Below are 13,776 nucleotides of genomic sequence, written 5' to 3' on the forward strand. Positions count from 1 at the left end.
TGATATGATATTAGTAGGCATAAAATGTCCTTTAAGGAAGAATGTTTATCCATTAGGAAGACTAAAGTCTTTCTGAGAAACATTGGCTTTATTTTAAAAGACTCCAATACTTTCAGACAGATTGATTTTTTAGACACATTGATTTTTGAAGACATGAGTTGTATACCTAAAGGCTTTTCATTAAGATCAGAGAGACTAATTGAAAGCATGTGGACCACAAATACATGGAATTCAATATAGCAAAACACATGTCTATTCTCCAGCCCTGGGCACCAGCAGCTCCGACTAATGGTTCTCAACATCATCTAAGACCTGGCTCATCTATCAGGTGAGGACTTCACTCATGTTATGTGTTTTCCTTTATCTTCTGATGCTTTTTCAGGAGACAGCAGCAGCACCTCCCTGTGTCAGCCTTGGTGTTCTGCACCTTCCATGAGTATCATACCTGTAGCCACTTTCTGCCTAGACAATGAAAAGCTTCAGTGGCTTCTTTACCTTTAGTATCCTCTGCTAAACTCTATCACAGGGCATCTGTTTTTATGGCCTCCAACAGATGGATGTGGGGGGCTTTGCTATCAGGATGGGGTAGAGAGAGAGGGTGGGTGGGCCCTACCAAGGAGCAGGCATACCCCATTTTTGGAGAAGCAGCATCGCACAGCATTTAAGGACCCTGGATCCAGGAGGTTGGGGTTGGAACTCTAACCCCACCACCATTTTGTGCCTGAGCTCCACTGCCTGTCAACTCTCTAATTACAGTTGCTGCTTCCTAGGGGTGTCATGTGGTTAAGAGCTGCCAGGCACTTAGAACCGGGTTCAGTGTAGAGTGAGAGTTACCTCCATGCTTGCCTAAAAGCCTGCTCCTTTACTCACCGTAGTTCAGTGCGGAGGAGTCTCCATGGTTCAGACAGGGATGTTTAGGTACAGAGATCCAGAGCAACTTGTTGGGTGTTGAAGGCCTAGGAGGAGGCTAAACTATGGTGGAACCCAGGTGTTTTGGTTTGCCAAAGCTGACAAAATGCAATATATGGGAAATGGACTCACTTTTAACAACTTTACAATTCTAAGTCCATGAAAATGTCCAAATTGAGGCATCAACAGGATGATAAGTTCTCTGAAGAAAGGCTGTTGGCAATCTAGGACCCCTCTGTCACATGGCCAGGCACATCGTTGTATCTGCTGGTCCTTCTCTCCTGGGTTTCATTGCCGTGGTATCTGCTGGTCCTTCTCTCCTGGGTTTCGCTGCTTTCAGCCAGTGCCTTTGGTGGCTCCCTCACTGTTTTCTGTGTGTCCTCTTTCAGCTTCTCTGGGGGCTTTTTCTCTAAACTTCTCTGGGTATTTCTCTCTCTGTTTTCTGTGTGTCCTTTATCCTTTTATAAAGGATTCCAGTAAGAGGATTAAGACCTACATTAGTTGATTTCCTTGTGTTGAATGACCCTTGCTTATCTAGGATAAAACCCACTTGATAATGGTGTAGAATTCTTTTAACATACTGTTGGAGTTGGTTTGCAAGTATTTTGTTGAGGATTTTTGCATCTATATTCATTAGAGAGACTGGTCTGTAATTTTCTTTTCTTGTAGTATCTTTACCTGGCTTTGGTATTAGGATGATGCTGGCTTCATAGAATTAGGTAGTGTTCCCTCCTCTTCAATTTTTTTGGAAGAGTTTAAGCAGGATTGGTATTAATTCTTCTTGGAATATTTGGCAGAATTCATCTGTGAAGCCATTTGGTTCTGGTCTTTTCTTTGTTTGGAGGTTTTTGATGACTGATTCAATCTTTTTACTGTTAGAAGGTGTGTTGGGGCCTTCTATTTCTTCTAGAGTCAGTGTAAGTTGTTCATGTGTTTCTAGGAATTTGTCCCTTTCATCTAAGTTGTTTAATTTTTTGGCCTACGGTTGTTCACAGTATCTTCTTAAGATCCTTTTTATTTCTATGGGGGCAGTAGTAATGTCCTTCCTCTCATTTCTGATTTTATTTGTTTGCATCTTTTCTCTTTTTTCTTTGATAATCTAGCTAAGGGTTTGTCAATTTTATTGGTTTTCACAAAGAACCAACTTCCAGTTTTGTTAATTCTCTCTATTGTTTTTCACTCTCAATTTAATTTATTTCTGCTCTAATCTTTCTTATCTCTTTCCTTTTCCTTTCTTTGTGATAGTTTGCTACTTCTTTTTCTAGTTCCTCCAGATGTGCAGTTAGTCTTTGATTTTAGCTATTGTTTTCTTTTTGAATGTTGGCATTTAGGGCTATAAATTTCCCTCTCAGCAGTGCCTTCACAACATCCCATGAGTTTTCATATATTGTTCAGGTTTTCATTCATCTCGAGATACTTACTGATTTCCCTTGCAATTTCTCCTTTGACACACAGATTGAGTGTTTTGTTTAATTTCAATATATTTGTGAATTTTACAATTCTCTGCCTGTTATTGTTCTCCAGATTAATTCCATTATGTTCACAGAAAGTGCTTTGTATAATTTCAGTCTTTTTAAATTTTTGAGACTTGTTTTGTGACTCAACATTTGGACTATTCCGGAGAATGATCTATGCATAAGTGAGAAGAATGCTTATCCTGCTGTTTGGGGATGGAGTGTTCTGTATATGTTCGTTAGGTCAAGTTCATTTATCATATTATTCAAGTTCTCTGTTTCCTTATTGATCCTCAGTCTAAATGTTCTATTTATTGATGAGAGTGGTGTATTGAAGTCACCAACTAATTTATTGAGATATCTATTTCTGCCTTCAGTTTTCTCATGTTTGCCTCATGTGTTTTGGGGCTCCATGGTTAGGTGCATAAATATTTATGATTTTATTTCTTCTTGGTGGATTGCTCCTTTTAATAACATATAGTGTCCTTCTTTGTCTCTTAGGACAGTTTTGCATTTACAGATTATTTTTTTCTGGTATTAATATAGCTACCCCACCTCCTTTTTGATTACTGTATGTGTGGAATATCTCTTTCCCAACTTTTCACTTTCAATCTATATGTGTCTATGTGTATAAGGTGAGTCTCTTGTGGAAAGCATATAGTTGGATCAAACTTTTTTCAATCCATTCTGCCAGTCTGTGTTTTTTGATTGGGCAGTTCAATCCATTTACAGTCAATGTTATTATTGTAAAGCAGTAATTGCCTCAACCATTTTATCTTTTGGTTTTTATGTCATATCTTTTTTTTTTGTCTCTCTTTTAACCCTTTTAATTACCCTTTATGATAATCTTCATTTCTATAGTCTACTCCAACCCTCTTTCAACTTCCTTTTCTTTTGACCTGCAGAAAAGTCTTGAAGGGTAGGTCTTCTGATGGTGCAATCTCTTGGTTTCTGTTTATCTGTGAATATTTTAAACTCTCACTCATTTTTTTCTTTTTTAATGCAATAAGACATGAAGACCATCTGCAAAACCAACAAACAACTCATAGGGAAGGTTTCCTTAAGCATTTATACATTTAGTCCCAATAATGAATTTACCAAATCTACTTAATTTTGTGGAGAATTGGCTTCATGTTTTTTATGAGACAATTCAGGATTTCCTAATTCAGAAGGGTCAACAGTGCATTTTAGCAGAATAAAAGGCTCTAAGGATGTGTATCACACCTTTGAGAGGTGATCACCAACAAGTTAAATCATTCCAGAAATAAAAGTTCAGATATTAGAAATATTGGTTTGTTGAGACCATCTCAAAGACAATCTGGAGGACTTCCATTTCTTTGAAAATCACAGTATGATGAAATGCCTGATGAGCATGGTAAATGATAAAAAAGAGAATTATGAACTGCCTTCTGTTATGAATATTTATGAGCTTCACCCACCAAAGAAAAGGAAAAGACAACCTTTGTATGAATTGCATATATGCTTATAACCTCAAAAATTTATGTTTCAGTGCAATGGAATCCATTTGGCTTCTCCAGGACAAATTTAGAGTTCTTGTTCAAAGTCTTCTGATTTTCCACCTCTCTTTCCATGAAAAATAAATGACAAAATTGGAAAACACATTCAAGTTATTAAGACTATTAGCCTCAGTTAAGAACCATTATCCAACGTACAATTTATTTCTAGCATTGTCCTCTGCAACAGATAATTGATATAATTGCTACTTCGTGTTCTGCTCCCCACCTTCAGGTGCAGCAGTTTTTCTGCTCACATTGGAACACATGAAGTCTAGTGGTACATAGAATTCTCATTGAAGTTAAGAGATATTCAACAATGGTAAAAATTGGTCACTCAGCCTCTAACCTATTGGCCTCATACTTTTTTGTTGGCTTTGTGTTCTAACTCTGATTCTTTTCTAGTTTTTCCTCATTCGGCATATATGTGCTCATTTCAACTCTCCCTCATTTTTGAAGGACAGTTTGCTGGATATAGAATTCTTGGCTAGCAATTTTTCTCTTTCAGTACCTTAAATTATCATACAACTGCCTTTTTACCTTCATGGCTTCTGTGCCAGTTTGAAACTGTTAGGTACCCCAGAAAAGCCATTTTCTTTTAATCTGGTCTTGTGGGTGGAATCTTTTGATCAGGTTTTTACGTGGAGATGTGACCAACCCAATTGTGGGTGGGAACTTTTGATTAGATTATTTCCATGGAGATGTGATCCTGCCCATTCAAAATGGGTCTTAAGTAGTTTACTGGAGTCCTTCAGAGAGTTCAGGGTGGGTGGGTGGGTGGGATGGAGAGAGAGCTCAGAGCCAGATACTTGGAAATGAAGACAGAAAGACATTTGGAGATGCTAAGCTAAGAGATGAAGCCCAGAGTTTGCCCTGGAGAAGCTAAGTGAGAATGCACGGATGCTTAAAAAGAGAAGCTGAGAGAGACAGTTTGAAGAGAAGCTAAGATACATAATCCAGAGTTTGCTTCTGGGAGAAGCCAAGAGAGAAGCAAGACAGAAGTCCAGAGCCATTTTGGAGAAAGCCAAGGAAACCAGAAGCTAAACCCAGGAGAGGAACAGGAGACTCCAGCCATGTGCCTTCCCATGTGGCAGAGGAACCCCAGACGCCATCGACTTTCTTCAGAGATGGTATTGTCCTGTTGATGCCTTTATTTGAACATTTTCATAGCCTTCCAATTGTAAATTTGTGAATTGATAACCCCCCACTGTAAAAGCCAACCCATTTCTGATATATTGCATTTTGGCGGCTTTAGTAAACTGGAACAGTTTCTGATGAGAAATCAGAACTTAGTCTTATTTTGAAGTGCCCTTGTATGTGACAAATTGATTTTCTTTTTATGCTTTCAGGATTCTCCCTTTGTCTTTGGCATTTGACATTCTGATTAACATGTGTCTCAGTCTATTAGGATTTATTCTGTTTGGGGTATGTTGCGCTTCTGGATATGTATATTTATGTCTTTTATAAGAGCAGTGAATTTTTTGGCTATTATTTCCTCAATTTTTTTCTGCCCCCTTTCCCTTCTCTTCTTCTGGGACACCATGATATGTATGTTTGTGTGCTTCATGCTGTCATTCAAGTGCTTGAGAAACTGCTCAATTTTCTTTCCATTTTTTTCTCTATCTGTTCTCTGTCTGTAAGACTTTGATTGTCCTGTCTTCTAGTTCTATGATTCATTCTTCTGCCTATTCAAATCTGCTATTGTACGCCTTTAATTATTTTTAATCTCTTCTTTTGTGCCTTTCACTTCCATAATTTTATGTTTCTTTTCAAATTTTCAAATTCTTCTTTATGCTTACCTAGTGTCTTAATATTCTTTATCTCTTTAGTCATATTTTCCTTCATCTTCTTGAACTGGTTTAGCATATCTGTTTGAACATCTTTGATTAGTTGTTCCAAATTCCATGTCTTTTCTGAAGTTTTAATTTGTTCCTTTGTGCCATATCTTCCCTTTTTTTGCCAATGTCTAGGCATATGATCATTTTGATGAGTTTACTCTGAAGGTCAGTTTCTCTCTCTTGCCTTGGGTTTTTTTTTTTTTTTTTTTTTTTTCCTCAGTAAAGTTTCCAGTTTTTTTTTTTAATTAAATTCAGTTTTATTGAAATACATTCACACACCATACAATCATCCATGATATACAATCCACTGTCCACAGTATGATAACATAGTTATGCGTTCGTCACCACAATCTATCTCTGAACATTTTCCTTACATCAGAAAGAACCAGAACAAGAATGAAAAATAAAAGTGAAAAAAAACACCCAAATCATCCCCCATCTCACCCCATTTGTCCTTTAGCTTCTATCCCCATTCCTCCACTCATCCATACACTAGATAAAGGGGGTGTGATCCACAAGGTCTTCACAATCACACTGTCACCCCTTGTAATCTACATTATTGTATAATTGTCTTCAGGAGTCCAGACTGCTGGGTTGGAGTTTGGTAGTTTCAGGTATTTACTTCTAGCTATTCCAATACATTAAAGCCTAAGAGGTGTTATCTATATAGTGCATAAGAATGTCCACCAGAGTGACCTCTCGACTCCATTTGGAATGTCTCAGCCACTGAAACCATTTCGTCTCATTTTGCATCCCCCTTTTGGTCAAGAAGATACTCTCAGTCCCACAATGCCAGGTCCACTTTCATTCCCGGAAGTCATACTCTGCATTGCCAGGGAGATTTACACCCCTGGGAGTCGGGTCCCACATAGGGGGGAGGGCAGCGAGTTCACCTGTTGAGATGGCTTAGTTTGAGAGAGGAAGGGCCACATGTGAGCAACAAAGAGGTACTCAGGGGGAGACTCTTAGGCACCATTTCATACAACTTTAGACTCTCCTTTGTGGTAATGAGCTTAATAAGGGCAAGTTGCATGCTCGAGGGCTCAGCACATCAAACCGCCAGTCCCAATGTTTGTGACAACATACGGTAGGGGATCAGCATCTCAAAGTTTAGAGATATTGCCTAGGGTTTTTTTGTTGATTGCCTTTTTGTTAAGGCTCTTTGACCTTGGTTCAATTTATTCTAGACCTTTAGAATTGCCCAAGTTTAACTGATCATATATTTTAGCTCTTCTTCATCTGATTCTTTCCCTGGGTATGCAGTATAATTTTTAAGATTGCACTATTTATGCACTTGTTTCAACCATAGGAGAAAGATTCCTTTCCTCTGTTCCTTCTCCAGAAATCTTGATCTGCGTGTTTTTGTTTTGCCTCTGTTGTTTCTTTTAGACTCCTATCCTTATCTCTGGCTGCTTTTTCCTGGAAGGCAAATTCTGGGAGAAGGATCACTGTTCTGGTTTGCTAATGTGCAGGAATGCAAAACACCAGAGATGGATTGGCTTTTATAAATGGGTGTTTATTTGGTTACATAGTTACAGTCTTAAGGCCATAAAGTGCCCAAAGTAATGCATTGACAATCAATTGGGTACCTTCACTGGAGGATGGCCAATGGCGTCCGGAAAACCTCTGTTAGCTGGGAAGGCATGTGGCTGGCATTTGCTCTGGAGTTCTGGTTTCAAAATGGCTTTCTCCCACGATGTTCCTCTCTAGGCATCTGCTCCTGGGTTGCGTTCGCCAAAATGTCTCTGTAAGCTGCAGCTCCTCCAAAATGTCACTCTCAGTTGCTCTGAGTCCCTCTTCTATGAATTCCTTTTTATGACTCCAGTGATCCAATTAACACCCACCCTGAATGGGCAGGATAACACTTCCATGGAAACTATCCAATCAAAGTCTTCACCCACAGTTGGGTGGGTCATATCTCCATGGAAACATCCAATCAAAAGGTCACACCTTAACAAAAAAGATTAACCAATCTTCCCCCACAAGTTTCATCAAAGATAATGGTGTTTTGGGAGGCATGATACATCAAAACTGGCACAGTCATCCTATAGAAGACTTTCCCAAGTCAGTATTTCCTAGCCAAAACAGGGCCAGGAACCCACAAAGAGGGCACAGACCAGCTCCAAATAGCCCTGGGGAGGGGGTTAGGAAAGATGACAAAAAGCCTTTTTCATAGACCCCCATTGCTGCACTTTCCTGGCCTGCCTATCTGAGGAGGTGCTTCAGCAAACTGTTCCCTGCAGCCCTAAGGAAGCACTGTGTCTTTAAACCTCCTCTGACTCCACCTCTATTGGGAACAGCTTTGAAACAATGGCCATGCCATTCTTTTCCAGATCAGGCTAAAATAGCAGCTCAGAGCCAGGACCTAGGGATCCAAATTCACCAATCAAAAACTTTGATCAGTGCTTGGCTGTGCTCTGCCCCCTTCTTGGGGAGGAGGTCTTCCGTATCCCTGTCTGTCCACAGCAGCCATCCTCAGGCAAAACCCTGAGGTAGCCTGCCTCATGTGTGGGGGTGGGCACTGGTGGCCACCATGAAGTGAGCTACTCACAGTTCTTTATCCAGTTTCTCAGTGTCTTCCTCCTACTCTTCCCTAGCTGCTGTACAGTAATCCCCTGGCTTCTGGGGCCCCAGTTCCTGCCTGTCCACTAGTTGTTTTTGGAAGAGGAGTGAGTTCTGGAGCCCCCTACTCCCTGAAGCGGATGACTGAGTGCCACCTCTTTCAAGCATAAACATCAGGGAAGTTAGCACCTTTATCTTCTCATTTCTATCATTTAACTTAGATGTCTGGCTCCAAGTTGTGCCTATCTATTGTTATAGAGTCATGAGAAGTTTTACTATTCTTTTGGATAGAGGCAATCAGCAAACATGAAGGACACCCCAATTACCAGTTGAATTTAAGATGAATGGGGCTTTTGAGACCTTTTTCTGGAGGACTAGTTATCATTTATCTTGAGTACATGTATGCAATAGGTTGAATATGCCTAGCTACATAAAAGGTTCAGATGTCTTTGTTTCTTTGCAATCTCTTTAATGGATTGTCTGTGATACATACTCTGGCTTAATGCTTATTCAATAGTAGCATTATTTTTCTTTTTCTTCTACCTTTTTGGAGAGGTTTTCTGGGTAGGGAGATTTTGTTTCTAATTATATTTTCCCAGAAGAATTGATGGGAAAACCCAACACTTTACTGATGGGCAACCTGAGCTGGAGTGAGGTAAGTTATCTGCCTGCCATCCTCTGGCTGGTGGAGAGCAGAGCTGGTTCTTTCCCAGATATCTGGTCTGAGACTGTGCTCTTTGCCATAAACTGCATTTCTCGATGAAGCACCTGCTCTTTCCACTCTGACACAGGGTCCATACCTGGAGTGATTCTTTAACTGAAGGCTGTATGAAGACCCCAGGAGGGTTTGTGGAGAAGTACAACCAGCATGAAAATCCAACTGTCTCTGCAGTATGCTAGAAAGGAGTCCTCAGTTCCTCTTCTTTAGGGGACTGGGGGCAACCCTTCTGCAGAGGAGACCCCTGCTCCATCCAGGTCAGTCTGCCTTCTCTCCCTGGGCATCCTCACTCTGTGGTCACCTCTGGGTGCTCTCTGCTGCCCTCATCTCACCCAGGCTGGAATGGCTATGCTTTTCCTGTCTAAGCCCCCATTAATTCTCTTGAAAGATCTTTAGTCATTGCTTATACATCTGTTCTGGTTTGCTGATGCTACCATTATGCAAATACCAGAAATGGCTTGGTTTTGTAAAGGGGGTTTATTTGGTTACAAATTTACAGTTCTAAGGCCATAAAAGTATCCAAACTAAGGCATCAACAAAAAACCTTCGCTGAACAATGGTCGATGGCATCCAGTACACCTCTGTCAGCTGGGAAGGCACGTGGCTGGCATCTGCTGGTCCTTTGCTCCTGAGGTGCATTGCTTGCATCTTCTGATTCCAGTGGCTTTCTCTCTAAGCATCTGGGGGTCCCCTCTTAGTTTCTCCAGGGCAAACTCTGGGCTTCATCTGTTAACTTAGCATCTCCAAAAGTCCTTCTGTCTGCCATCTCCAAGTATCTCTTAAACATCAGCCAGCATCTGTGTCAGCTCTTGAGTTCTCTTAAGTACTCCAGTGAGCCAATCAAGACCCATCTTGAGTGGACAGGGTCTGTAACTCCATGGAAATAATTTAATCAAAGGTATCACCCACAGCTGGGTGAGTCACATCACCATGGAGACACTTAATCAAGAGGTTCCACTCAAGATTGAGTTAAAAGATCATGACTTTTGTGGGGGACATAATATACCAAACTGGCACATCTCTCCACAGTTCACCCTTGCTAAGGATGCCTGGCTTCCCTTCAACAGGTCTTCAGAAATGATAGGAATTCATGAGTTTATCTGGTGACCCCTCTCCCCCACCAACACACACACACCTTTGCCACCGCTGCATGATCTTCAGGCTCTGTTGTCTTGGTGACCCTTTTGGAAGCCAGCAGCATCACTTCCTGATTGGACTCAGACTTAAAATTGGAGTGTGCACCATTCCTGGGTAGCACTGATAAATAACCCCTCCCTCTATTACCCAATAGCAAATACTTAGGCTCTGGCCCCCTCAAACCCATCAAGGCCAGTCCAGGGGAGGGCCATATATGATGACAATAGTCATGACAGCTTCCAGTATTGAGTGCCAACCATATGCTGGAAACTGTGCTAGGCATTTGACTTACATTTTTCTCAGCTCATCCTCATTGCAATTTTTTAAGCTAGGCTTCAGTCTTCTAACTACACAGATACGGAAACTACTGCTCAGTGACATTGGGAGTTTCCAAGTTCTCACACTGGTGAAGCTGGTATTTGGATCTTGTTGTATCTGACCCCAAAGTCTAGATACTTTCTTCTTTTCTATTGCATTTTCCAGGCTGAGATGTTCTGATCAGGTTTTAAAAACCCAATGTTATCCTATGCCTACTGCTATATTCATGAGACTTTGCTATGGTTGGTGTATTTATTGCATGGCTGATGTACAGTCTGCAGACCAACCCCCACAGTTACCTACAATTTTGAGCTCCTCAATATTAAAAGTGTCAAGAAGAGGTCCAGAAAATTCCCACCGTGCACTGCTGTACCATGATGAATGAACACAAGAAACTTTAGTAACTATAGAATTATAAGTTTTATGAAAGAAATCAGAAATATATTACATATTATTAATTTTCCAAGGGCATTTTGCTGCTGATTTCCAAGTCTCAGTGCAATTACTAGTTAATAAAAACATATTTTAATATGCTGGCAGAAATTGATACTCTTTCCAATCTTTGCCATGAAATAAATAAGAAACGGGGAGAAATTGAGCTCTCTCATATCTGAAATGGAAAATAGAATTTTAAAAGTTCAGATCACTACCAAGGGTAATTTTCTTATAATAAGTTTAACACTGACTTGCTCAATACAAACCTTTGCCAGAGAAAATTGGTGGTTTTGGAACAAAATGAAGAAAGACGTAGTATACTATAGTCTATGAGCTGTTTCTTCCAAAGGCCATTGTGTGTGTACATCTGACAGTCTGATCCTGCCCCTGGCTGGGGCAAACTTGGCAGGACCTGGGGAGCTCCACCCCATGGTGCCTTTCCGAGCAGGCTTGTGGCCAGTGGTCAGATTCAAGTAGCAAAGCTGTTTGCTCTCCTTGGAGGCAGTGAGCTGTATGCATGCAGATCCTAGGAGTTGCTCAGTACTGGCTTTTCCTCCTAATAACCTTCATACTTGTGGAAATAGACTGTGCTAAACATTATCCACAGTCACTGATGTCTGGGTCTCTCCACGTGTGGGCACATGGGAGGACTGTACTTCTCACTTCCTTGAAGCTGGGAATGGCCACGTCAATTGTTTGCCCAGTATGGGGATCATCACTACAGATTACACAGACATTAAAAAGACCATAGGAGGAGGCGGGGCAAGATGGCAGACTGGTGAGCTGTAAGTTTTAGTTACTCCTCCAGGAAAGTAGGTAAAAAGCCAGGAACTGCGTGGACTGGACACCACAGAACAATCTGTCTTTGGGCATACTTCATACAACACTCATGAAAACGTGGAACTGCTGAGATCAGCGAAATCTAAGCCCAATACAGAAAGCTTCAAAGAATTGCAATTTGGGCACGTCAAGTCAAGAGCAGAACTAAGAGAGCTCTGAGACAAAAGGCAATAATCCAGTGGCTGAGAAAATTCACTAAACAACACAACTTCCCAAGAAAAGGGGGGTGTCCGCTCACAGCCATCATCCTGGTGGACAGGAAACACTCCTGCCCATCGCCAGCCCCATAGCCCAGAGCTGCCCCAGACAACCCAGTGTGACGGAAGTGCTTCAAATAACAGGCACACACCACAAAACTGGGCGTGGACATTAGCCTTCCCTGCAACCTCAGCTGAATGTCCCAGAACTGGGAAGGTGGAGCAGTGTGAATTAACAAAGCCCCATTCAGCCATCATTTCAGCAGACTGGGAGCCTCCCTACACAGCCCAGCAGCCCCTGGGGGGACGGCACTCACCTGTGACATAGCACAGTCATCCCTCAACAGAGGACCCGGGGTGCACAGCCTGGAAGAGGGGCCCACTTGCGAGTCTCAGGAGCCATACGCCAATACCAAAGACTTGTGGGTCAGTGGCAGAGACAAACTGTGGCAGGACTGAACTGAAGGATTAGACTATTGCAGCAGCTTTAAAACTCTAGGATCATCAGGGAGATTTGATTGTTAGGGCCACCCCCCCTCCCCGACTGCCCAGAAACACGCCCCACATACAGGGCAGGCAACACCAACTACACACGCAAGCTTGGTACACCAATTGGACCCACAAGACTCACTCCCCCACTCACCAAAAAGGCTAAGCAGGGGAGAACTGGCTTGTGGAGAACAGGTGGCTCGTGGACGCCACCTGCTGGTTAGTTAGAGAAAGTGTACTCCACGAAGCTGTAGATCTGATAAATTAGAGATAAGGACTTCAATAGGTCTACAAACCCTAAAAGAACCCTATCAAGTTCAGCAAATGCCACGAGGCCAAAAACAACAGAAAATTATAAAGCATATGGAAAAACCAGACGATATGGATAACCCAAGCCCAAGCACCCAAATCAAAAGACCAGAAGAGACACAGCGCCTAGAGCAGCTACTCAAAGAACTAAAGATGAACAATGAGACCATAGTATGGGATATGAAGGAAATCAAGAAGACCCTAGAAGAGCATAAAGAAGACATTGCAAGACTAAATAAAAAATGGATGATCTTATGGAAATTAAAGAAACTGTTGACCAAATTAAAAAGATTCTGGACACTCAAAGTACAAGACTAGAGGAAGTTGAACAACGAATCAGTGACCTGGAAGATGACAGAATGGAAAATGAAAGCATAAAAGAAAGAATGGGGAAAAAAATTGAAAAACTCGAAATGGACCTCAGGGATATGATAGATAATATGAAACGTCCGAATATAAGACTCATTGGTGTCCCAGAAGGGGAAGAAAAGGGTAAAGGTCTAGGAAGAGTATTCAAAGAAATTGTTGGGGAAAACTTCCCAAATCTTCTAAACAACATAAATACACAAATCATAAATGCTCAGCGAACTCCAAATAGAATAAATCCAAAAAAAACCCACTCCGAGACATATACTGATCACACTGTCAAACATAGAAGAGAAGGAGCAAGTTCTGAAAGCAGCAAGAGAAAAGCAATTCACCACATACAAAGGAAACAGCATAAGACTAAGTAGTGACTACTCAGCAGCCACCATGGAGGCAAGAAGGCAGTGGCACGATATATTTAAAATTCTGACTGAGAGGAATTTCCAGCCAAGAATACTTTATCCAGCAAAGCTCTCCTTCAAATTTGAGGGAGAGCTTAAATTTTTCACAGACAAACAAATGCTGAGAGAATTTGCTAACAAGAGACTTGCCCTACTGGAGATGCTAAAGGGAGCCCTACAGACAGAGAAACAAAGAAAGGACAGAGAGACTTGGAGAAAGGTTCAGTACTAAAGAGATTCGGTATGGGTACAATAAAGGATATTAATAGACAGAGGGGAAAATATGACA

The sequence above is a fragment of the Choloepus didactylus genome, chromosome 9, assembly GCF_015220235.1.
Source record: "Choloepus didactylus isolate mChoDid1 chromosome 9, mChoDid1.pri, whole genome shotgun sequence".
Lineage (NCBI taxonomy): Eukaryota > Metazoa > Chordata > Mammalia > Pilosa > Megalonychidae > Choloepus > Choloepus didactylus.